Raw genomic sequence first — 7,485 nt, forward strand, 5'->3', positions numbered from 1 at the left:
GCAAACTTGTGTACTCACCTTTACCTTATGTATTGACTTTTTATTTTAACGTATGTGACAGGTTGATTGGATGTTATGCTGCAAACAAGTTAGGAAGTCTAGAAACTCACCAAATAAAATATGAGTTGTCGGAATGGAACTTGTTTTTGAGACTGAATATCTGTAATGATTGTTTCGCTCTATTTGTTTAATAGTATGGGATATTGAACCTTATAAATATTGTTATGGATTCTCATGAACAATCTGTTTCGCTCAGTGCCACGCCCCGATGATTCCGCCATCAGTTGGGGTGTGACATGTAGTCAAGACACGGCCCCAGGTTAGTGCAGCATGACCCAGTGTTAAGCTACAGTAACTGGGATTTTTGTAAAAAACGATAAGAAATTTGAACAGAAAAACTAAAAAAATGATTAGGCTGATGATTTTAAGCTTTCTTAAAATCCTTGTGTACCCGGAAACGGCGCCAAAAACTTGACGTGGTGCCAGCGTGTTTGGATTTTTAATGTACTTTTATGTACTATTTACTCTTTGTATCAAGCTTTATTTTTATAAAACACGATATAAACTATCACTCTCTACAACACGTTAGGGCAAGTGCACCCATCATTGGCATAGTGTAGTGATGGTAAGATACCTAGGTTGTCCAAGGACACAAGAACTTTTAATACCGGTTTATCGTCAACGTCTAATCGACCCAAATTTTGAGAAAAAAGGTTTTTAAACATGTAAAATGAAGAAAGAAAATAAAACAAACAAAAGAAACAAATAACAAGAAAGAATCACTTGGTTCCGACTCATCTTTTATGTATCCTTTGATGATTTCCTCACTTTGGATTTTTTAAGAGATTATCTTGGTTATTGTGGCATGTCCCTCTTTTGGAGGCAACGCTACCCTCGGCTATATTGCTCTTAGTCAGCAGGGATACAGTCCCGCAAGGCCGGATTATAGAAAGATAATTAAGTAAGTTATTAATGCAAAATGTGGCATGTCCTTCTTTTGGAGGCAACGCTACCCTCGGCCATATTGGTCTGAGTCAGCAGGGATACAGTCCCGCAAGGCCGGCTTAAAGTTTTAATAGTAATTTGTTTATAAGGGATTACAAGTCGTTCTTACTTCCCCCGATTTGATGCTATTGCCTCAAGGGAAGTCCTAATAAGCTTGAATCAGGTCCTCGCTGGATCTATACACTGAACGAGACAAGAACTTTACCCAAACCACCCTTCTAACCCCCTTCCAGGCAGTTAACGTGCTTTATATAGACCGTAAAGATACGAATGAGTGAATCAACGAAACATGAAGAATGATAGAATAAAAATTCACCTTCAATATAAAAAACTAGTTATTAAAGTCATTAATGTATACCCAATTAAAAAGTGACTAAAGGTTGGAAATCAAAAGTAATACACAAAAGATTTCGTCTTTACCAAGTGATGTAAGAGATTAGCCAAGCATGTCCATAGTTTGACAAAAGCTCTTACTATCGATCTTGGATCCCGAGACTACTCTAACTCTAACTAAAGTGGTGGAGGATGATGGTGTTGTAGTGGTGGAAGTGAGAGAAATAGTTTGCCAAGGGATGGTTTGCAAGTGAGCCAAGCACCTCTATTTGTAGTTGGAAACATGAGATTCACACGACGGCCCTATGTCCTTCATCTTCTCTGTCTTCCTTTAATTCTCTTGTTAGCTCTTTTTCACACACGGCCCCGTGTGTCAACGGCACGGGCCCGTGGCCCCTGTACTTGTTGTACGAACCCAGATATGCAAATCTGAGAGTTGACCATGACCCGTGCTGAGGTGACACGGCCCCGTGTCCCTTGTCATTTTCTGTTTGTCTTTATTCTCTAAGGAATGTTGACTGGGACACGGCCCATGCCTGCCAGGCACGGTCCCGTGTTGGCCTTCTTGTTTGTTGCTTTTATTCTTGGGGTGAAGCTTGGAGGGTCAGTTTAGTGTGTCAACTTCCTTTCTTCGTATTTATGCTGGTTTTTGTCGTTAATTTGTTCCTTTTGTATATCTGAGCTTATTTTACCCTGAAAATCAAAAGTAAACAAAGAAACATACTTTTCCAACATTAGTACTGAAAAGGGTTGTTTTTATACCGTATTTGATACAATTTATATGTTATATTTTGTGCATATCAATTGCCAATTCAAATGTTTTGCATCATACACTGATTCATTTAGTTTATCAGTTTAGTAATAACATAAAATGGCATCATACACTCTTAAACAAATTGAAGAGCAAGTCTATGCAGATAGGGCTACTCTTCAAGAATTGAAGAGGTGTTTTGATGGATTGCAATTTGGTCTGCTCACAAGAGACCAGGTATCCAGAAACTTGATGGCGATGCCGACGACTTCCGTTCATGACTTGTGTGTTTCCAGTAATATAGAGTGTGGTAGGGGTGTAAACGAACCGAACGAACACGAACAAGGCCTTGTTCGCGTTCGTTCGTTAAGGAAATAAATGTGTTCACGAACGGTTCATGAACACTTACCGAACGAGATTTTATGTTCATGTTCGTTCATTGAGGAAATGAGCGTGTTCGCAAACGGTTCACGAACACAAATGAATTTGGCGAACGTGACGAAGGATAAAGATAGATGGCCCAGAGAGTAGCAGTTCAACTTGAATCTCTTATTGTGGAACGGAGGTCGATCGTATTCGCCGATATAAATAATGAGAAATGAAAGGGAAATGATGCATAAACAAGGTGAAAGTGGGTTTCCTAGTTTAATTGTTAGGATAATAAAATAAATAAAAGTTTAATAATATAAAAAGTACAAATAAAATATAACAAAGTACAAAAAATTTCAATTAAAACACAAACATACAAACATAAACAGCGCAAATCAAAGAATGTTCACGAACACAATCGAACAAACGAGACCTCTGTTCATGTTCGTTCATTTAACTAATCACACGAAATTTCTTGTTCTTGTTCGTTCGTTTATTAAACGAACGAACATAAACGAACTTCCCGCTGAACGGTTCACGAACTGTTTGCTGAACGTTCGGTTCGTTTACAACCCTAGAGTGTGGTGATAGAGACCTGGTGTTCATGATAAAGCTCAAGGATATACACTGAGAAGTTCAGTACTCGATGGAGTTAAAGTTAAAATTTCTTAATTCTTGATGTTAGATTTTAAATGTGTGAATAGTTTTCATTTTCACATGTAATTATTACTGTTTTAATATTTTAAATTTGAATCATATTAATCTTTCTTATCACAGTTTAGTTTTACATATTTTTTTGAGTTTAAAGATACAGAGACGTGCTCGTATTAATCAAGTGGAAATAACAAAGCAACTATTTAAAATTCAGTTAGCAATCTAGACGTGCTTAAGCCATGTAACCCGAACACGAACCACATAATTCGTTTATCTAAGAGGTTTGTAAACATGTTGGTGTGTTGAAGATATAAGTTGTATATATCTTTTTATTTAAATTTAAATGGGTTGTTGTGCCAACCCGTTTATCTAAAACCCAAAACAAAGTTGAAGTGTTAGGTAATAAAAAAATACAAACCCTTGACCAGCAAGGTGTTAATAATTAGTGTCTTCCCCAAACTAAGACAGCAACCTACGACATGATGAGAGATTGGGGCATCACATACCTTTTGTCTTTGATGGCTTACCATTTCCCTTGAACCGAGTCATTTTGGTGGTGAGGTATTAAGAAGGCTGGTACTCAAGCCTGAAGACAATCACTTGCTTAGCCATGTTGGTAAATGATGTAGCTTTAAACAAAGATAGATAAACAACAACAAAAATGTAAAAAAAAACAGCAAGAAGTTGCGAAACAGCAGAAAAAACAACATCGAAAAACAGCTAAAAACCGAAAGAAAGGGTCTTTTTTAACAAATAGTAGATCCAGTACAATAGCACGTCAAACTGTTGGGTAGGGATGAGCTCGGTAATGTACCGGTACCGAAAGTACGATTCTGAAAATCACTAAAAAATAGGCGCTTGTACCTAAATTGCTTGGTACGGTACTCGAAGGTAAATCAACCCAAATTACTGGTACTGTGCCGTACTTAACCGAACCAAAAGTACCGTTCCAAAAAAACATAAAAAATGGGTACCGAAAATGACCCGGTACGGTACCGGTTCGATTTTGGTACCATTTGCTCATCCCTAAGGTTGGCTCAAAATGAGTAATTTAAGTACGTGCAGGAACATTTTTTGTGTAAAGATTTTAATCTTTGTTCATAACATAAGCAAATGGAAAAAAAACAACTGTATGATGAATTGAAACATGCAGGTCATCAAAAGTTATAGTTTCTTTTTTTACGATTGCAAAAAGGGCAAACTTACTTTAAAAACTTTTCCCTGTTTCATTTTTCCAAGGAATGATTTGCTTTGTTACATGACTAATGTGCATACAGGTTTCATATTACTGAATTACCAAATAAAACAAACTATGCTTATAATTATCATTCTTTCGTGTTGATGATCACAAAACAGTGAAGGCCATAACAAATTGGATATAGGAATGAGAACCTTAGGCAAAAAAAAAAAAAAAAAGATTTGACCTGAAGTTGTTTCCCTTCGCACGACCAAAAGTGAGTTTATAGCATTCTGGTCGTCCTGAAACAACGATTAACTGTGAACTTAACTGAAACAACGGTTAATTTCGGTTCGGTTTTGTCGGTTTTCGGTTTGGTTTCGGTTAACGGTTCGATTATTGCACACCCCTACTGTGAAGAATGCAACATAAATTAGTAAAATGGAACCAAAACTGGAATGAAGAAAACGTCAAATTTTCTATTATATGTTTAAAGTATAATAAATTTATGCATGTCCACTTTAAGATCAGCTTCACCGAGCCAGAAGAATACCCGCTAGTCGAAGAGTCCTGAGTCGCTAAAAATTCCAAAAAAGCTTTTATCTCATTCCTTCTAGTTGTTCCCCAAAACTAAAAGCATTTCATCATTATCTTCCTCAAACTCCCACTCAACTTATTTTATACTATCAAACCACTCTTTGATTTTCATCAGCCTCCTGTAATCTTTTCAAAAATCAAACACAAATTATCAATCAAACTAAATCCAAACACCCGTCTAACGACAATCAAGATTCTACCTTTCTATGTCATATGCAGTCAATGAAGAACCTAATTCTCATTGCAAACAAAAACCCACAAATCTTGAACTCAAAATTAAACCACTTTCACAACAAAAAAAAAAATCAAAACTTTCTTATCCCAAATTATACATGACAGTAATTTAAAGCTCATAAAGCGAAAAAAACGGAAGCATATATTAAGGTTATAAAACTGGAAGAAAAAAAGCCAATAAAAGAATAGTAATTCGAGGGGTATAATATCCATGAAGGAATGAAGGAGCTCGATCCATCCATATCCAGTTGAAAAAAAATCCCAACAATGCGATCCCATTATAATTACCTTATCAGCTGCAAAACTCAAGTAAGCTTTGGCCCTTATCAACTGATCTTTTATCTGCAAATGAGTATCCTACTAAAAGCACCACATAAGAAAGTTACAAAAAAATTAAACCCCAAATAATGAGAAAATAGAAATTATACCTTCATTTTTCATGACTCCCCGTTTAATAGCTTATTAACAATGTGAATATTGGTAAAGGTTCCCCATCTAGAACCACGGCCAGCATAACGACCTGTACCACTTCTGGCACCACGGTTTGAAGTGCTACCACCACGAGACCTACATTTTGTTGTATCCTTAAACGGATGCATATAGAAACAAAATACAACTATTTATACCAGAGATTTCATATAATGTAAAGACATTGAACGGCTGATATTCATATATTGATTTCGAAAACTCTAATATTCATATGTTGATTTCAAAAAACCCCAATATTCATAGATTGTTTCGGAAACCCTAATATTCATATATTGATTTCAAAAAACGAAGCAAATATATGGCAAAAACTGAATTGAAAAATGAAGAACATTCATAGATTGATTCTGGAACCTTAATCTTAAAGATTGCTTCCAAAAATCGAACCACATGTATCACAAATCATAAAAAAAACCCAAAACAACCAGATCTACCGAGGTCATGTATTGAAAGAGTAAATGTACCTTCAAGATGTAAAATCGATGCTTGAATAGGGGAGGGAGACACCAAATCGGACGCTAGATGAAGAGAAGAGAAGGAGTACACGAGATGGAGAGGAAGATTCAGATTTAGGGTTTTACAAAGGAAACGTACACAGTCGGGTCATAATAATAGGAAACGGATCCCGTGTCAACCCACATACAAAAATCTTTGACCCGAATTTTGGAGCCAAAAGTGATATTGAGGGGCTCTAATATTATGCCACATCAGCAAAATTATTTATGTTTATTATATATACTAGGTTATAACCCGTGGTACCCATGGGTCGCTCTATTTTGATTGATAATAATATTTTATTAATTTTATTACAATGGTCCGTTTTATAACATTTATGGAGATATATATAATATTAGTCAATGTTAAACGTATAATACTAAGAATAAAAATAGATATATATTATTTAGATAATAACTAATAAGCAAGTCGCATTGATTTCAATCTAAGAAAAAAACGCAAACAATACTTTTAATATTGATTTGAACGACACTGTTACTTGTCATCATCGTAAACTTGATAAACAGTACGTTGACCATTCTCAATTATCACCACCTCCTCAGAGACGTTTGCATTTGTCTTACTTAATTGTTGATCGTCAAACGTATAGAGTTTAATTAGTTGACGCGGCCACAATTCCAACAAAACAGAAGAAGTAATAAAGGAACCTTGTTTTTGTAGCATTTCCTAAAAAAATAGATTACATAAATATGAAATTAATAGCAAAAAAAGTTGTTAGCAAAACTAATATAATTGTCAAGTAAAGAGAAGAAAAGAATAAATTGTTACCAGATAGTCTTCAACATAACAACCACGTTAATAAAGAAAATTTAGAAGATGACAGGCCATCACGCCATTGTTTAGATACCAACTTGAATCGATGTATTGACTTGGTATCAATCTTGATTAAAATTTGGAAAAGTATCAGTTCAAAAGGAAAATCAACCATTGTATGAAATGGTATTTGCATGAGTGATTATAAGAGTGGTCTATGGTGTATTATATAATAATCACGATATCAAATTTGGAATTGATTACTTAACAGTAATTTCGAAAATTATAAACTTTAATTGTCATATCAAGGTTTTTAAAAATTTCAATGTTAATGGTATATTATCATTGAAAATATTTGTTGAAAGTTATTGCAAATAATTGGAATTTTTTAAAATGTTGAACCATGATAATCTTAGCAATAATATAAATATGGAAATTATAATTTCAAATGTAAATTAACGATTTCAAATGTAAATTAAAATTTCAGTTGAATTAAAATTTATTTCACATTTCTTAATATAAATTTGAAAGGATTTCAAATGTAAATTAACGTTAACGATTTTATTGATTATAAAATTCCTTAAATAATAAATCAATTTTTAAAGATAAA

The 7,485-nt window shown here is 34.5% G+C and overlaps 1 long non-coding RNA gene across 10 annotated transcripts; it reads right to left on the minus strand.

Moving 5' to 3' along the window:
- Positions 1 to 1,344: 1,344 nt before the first annotated feature.
- Positions 1,345 to 6,207, minus strand: LOC110896980. 10 transcript variants are annotated; one of them, XR_004875334.1, is made up of 6 exons: positions 6,071 to 6,183; positions 5,549 to 5,704; positions 5,409 to 5,477; positions 4,537 to 5,012; positions 3,619 to 3,698; positions 1,345 to 2,031 (listed from the first exon to the last, which is right to left on the minus strand). It is a non-coding gene; the product is annotated as an uncharacterized LOC110896980 (long non-coding RNA). The 10 variants fall into 10 exon arrangements; XR_004875335.1 differs by having other exon boundaries at positions 1,347 to 2,031; positions 4,843 to 5,012; XR_004875339.1 differs by lacking the exon at positions 4,537 to 5,012 and having other exon boundaries at positions 1,349 to 2,031.
- Between the last annotated feature and the right edge of the window lie 1,278 nt (positions 6,208 to 7,485).

Source organism: Helianthus annuus, chromosome 12 (assembly GCF_002127325.2).
Source record: "Helianthus annuus cultivar XRQ/B chromosome 12, HanXRQr2.0-SUNRISE, whole genome shotgun sequence".
NCBI lineage: Eukaryota > Viridiplantae > Streptophyta > Magnoliopsida > Asterales > Asteraceae > Helianthus > Helianthus annuus.